At 38.2% G+C, this 3383-nt stretch overlaps 1 pseudogene; it reads right to left on the bottom strand.

The window, feature by feature from the left end:
- Positions 1–1828: 1828 nt before the first annotated feature.
- Positions 1829–3383, bottom strand: part of LOC116094751 — a 1984-nt pseudogene continuing 429 nt past the window's right edge.

The following is a 3383-nucleotide window of genomic DNA, read 5'->3' as shown; positions in this document are numbered from 1 at the left end:
TCCTCCCGTGGGTATTTGATTCCCCCTTTTAAGAAGGAATGAAATGTCTACCTTTTGGTCTTCCTTCCAGAAGAAAAATATTTATGCCAAAATTGAAGTATATATTATCCCAACAATGTCTCCCTGGTTGCATCATTTTTCAGTGTATACATTTTACTCTACTTGAATACTGAACCTACTATGGTTTGTTTATTCTTTTATAACTCATGCTTGCTTCCTAGGGATGAAGAAGATAGGACACCCGTTTCTACTGCATTGTTAATTGGCTTTTTCTAATGATGAGATTCTAACTGCTGGCTAATTTTGCTGACTGATTTTCTGATAATGGATAATGTAATGTTTAGCCTTTTGTAATAATGAGCATTGATTTTTCTTCTTTTTTTTACATGTTTATTAAAGTCTTACAATCTGTGAGATGGATGACACAAAGAATAAGATCCAAATAATATATGAGCTAGCAACGTCACACACAAATTAACCACGTGGGTTTTTAACTCCTACAATGCACTTTTGTGGAAAGAAATATGTGCTATGTTTTTAATATTGAAGACGAGTATTCACATATAGTCAGGACCCCAAATAGAGCTTATACCAGCAAGTGGGTAGAACTCACTTTTGTGTCTGAAGTCCAAGGCTCTGAATGGGTTGGTCAGGCCTTAGCTAGTTACACCCACCCAGTGGCCATCACCAGACTTCTCAGGTATCCAGCTATATTCAATGTGAAGTAAAATATATCCCAGGTCTTACACCAAAATACTCTTTAAATAAGACAATTGGGAAAGGGGATTAAGCTTGAAAAACAGTAACACTTATTTTGGCAAGATATCAACCAAAATCTAAAGTATAAGCTATTATATCCAAATTATAAGACATTAAAGAATAAACCATAATATTTGGGGCGTGGGAACACAAACACAGGATACATCTAAACATCTTGAAATTATAATTTAAGGGTAAAGGTTGAAAAATTATGCTGTTTTAGCTAGAGATTACGTGCACCTTTCTTCCTGTTTCTCCCGAATAGAATCAGAGTTTACGACTTAATCACACCTCAAAGCTTCTCTCAATATAAAGCAATCACTAAATACACACAAAACACTTGTTAATTTTCCAGGCTTATCCAATATGCAATGCACACGACTTGAAAGACTACAATTTGGGGTGAGTGTACACAAACTGAAAAACCACAACTCCCAAGTTTTAAAATTTTCTCTTAAACCGTAGGACACACAGGTCATTTTGACTTCTCATGAGGATGTCACACTCATTTAATCATTGAATTTCCTTAGAATGACAAGAATTGTCAGTTGCCAATCTGAATGGTCTGGGACTGGAGATACAACTTTCAAAATGCTTCATTCCTTAATGGCTGAGTAAGGTCATTATATTTGTTTGTATTCTTCAACTTTTCAGTACCTAACAACCCATCAAACTCAAGGAGTCTAAATTAAATGGTGTAACATCCTAAAAGTAGCCAATTACTTCAGTATAAGCCATTCATAGACCAAAGTCTGAAGAATGACCAAAATCAAATCTTTATTTTTTGATAAACTGTACAAACGTGATCCAAATGTGTCCACCACTAGTTTTTCTGAAAGAAACATGCTGTAAATAAGTTGTACAAACTACAACTGGTCACTGACATGTATGGACTCCCTAGATGTCTCATTGGGCTTAATTATAGACCACTCACAGTAATAGCTTTTTAGTATCAAGTGTAGCATGATGATAAGCCACTTTAGCTCTTGCACATACATGTTGCACTTCTGGCTGATAGTGGAAAAAACTTTGCAGCATTACACTGTTAAGCTAAGTTGCATCCATCCTTTTAAATGGCGTCAATAGCAATGCCATCATCCTTGTTGTCAGATGTCACAGTTTCAACTTTTGGTCCACTGGCAGTCTTTGAATATACCACCTCAATATTTTCATCTTCTTCCTCACCACCAGAAGGTTCTTCCTCTGCTTCCTTCAACCATTTAATAAATGGCTCTGCTTTGACACGAATCTCTTTGGCAAGTTCTTTTGAGACATATTTCTTAGAGGCCTTTTCTGACCAGCTGATAAAGATCTCCTCTTCTTAAAGGTCTGCAGAATACATCTCCTTCAAGAGATGTGGAATCTGTGCATCTGAGCTTGATGCATTGCTACCACACATTCCAAACCATGAAGAAGTTACCTCTGAGCTTTTTTGTTGTTATGACAAAATCTTAGAAAATGGTACCTGTATTTCTTGATTTGCTCTTTTATCTTCTCATCAAAAAGAGAACTTCTGTCAAAACAAGAGGACCCATGGCTTTTACATCCAGCCTTTCTGCCTCAGCCACAATTTCTTTTTTTTTATTAGATATTTTCTTTATTTACATGTCGTATAATTTCTCCTTTCCCAGTTCCCCTCCCAAAAGCAAACAAACAAACAAACAAAAACAACAAGAACAAACCTGTTGCCTCCCCTGTTCTCATGCCTGCCACCCCATCCTCTCCCACTTATTGGCCCTGGCATTCCCCTACACTGGGGCACAGAACCTTCACAGGGCCAAGGGCCTCTCCTCCCATTGATGGCTCAACTTTACAATCCTCTACTATACACATGCAGCCAGAACAATCAGTCCCATCATGTATAGTCCTTGGATGGTGGTTGAGACCCTGGGAGCTCTGAGGGTGCTAGTTAGTTCATGTTGTTGTTCGTCCTAAGGGGCTGCAAACCCTTCAGCTCCATTGGTCCTTTCTCTAACTCCTTCACTGGGAACCCTGTACTCAGTTCAATGGATGGCTGTGAGCCTCTTTATCAGATGAATCAATAATGCCCTCTTCTTTCTTTTTCTTAACAAAATCAAACAGGATGTTAACACGCTCTCCTACAGTTCTTTCCAAATCATCGCTAAGTGTCAGAGCTTTTGCATGGTCACTGATTTCATCCATTCTGCGCCTTTGAGCTTCCTCAGTTGTATCCTCCCCCCAATCATCATCTTCCTCTTCTTCCACAGCATGCGGAGGACTAATTTCACTTGGTGGCTAAGGTGGTGGTGTCTCACTGGTGGATACAGAGCCATTTTCCTTGTTCTTGCCCTTTCTATTTTTCTTTTCTTTTTCTTTGTTTCCTGTACCAACGTCACTATTCTCAGGTGGGTTTTTGAGAATGAATGTACAGAGTTTATGATGTGTGTCAAGCATGCCTTGGTACCCACACGCTTTACAAGAATTACCTATTGTTTGCTTCTTTGGATTGACATGCAGATCTGTTTCAGGATTCTCACACTCAGGACAGAGAACAAATTTTTTAATGAACCCATCCAACATGTCTTGCAGCTTATTCACCTCATGAGATCCATTGACAATGACAATGTAACAGTCATTCTTTTTTTTTTTTTTTTTTTTTTTTT

Source organism: Mastomys coucha, unplaced genomic scaffold (genome assembly GCF_008632895.1).
Source record: "Mastomys coucha isolate ucsf_1 unplaced genomic scaffold, UCSF_Mcou_1 pScaffold17, whole genome shotgun sequence".
NCBI classification, from domain to species: domain Eukaryota; kingdom Metazoa; phylum Chordata; class Mammalia; order Rodentia; family Muridae; genus Mastomys; species Mastomys coucha.
Note: the sequence above shows the minus strand (reverse complement) of the source record. Positions and strands in the feature narration are given on the sequence as shown.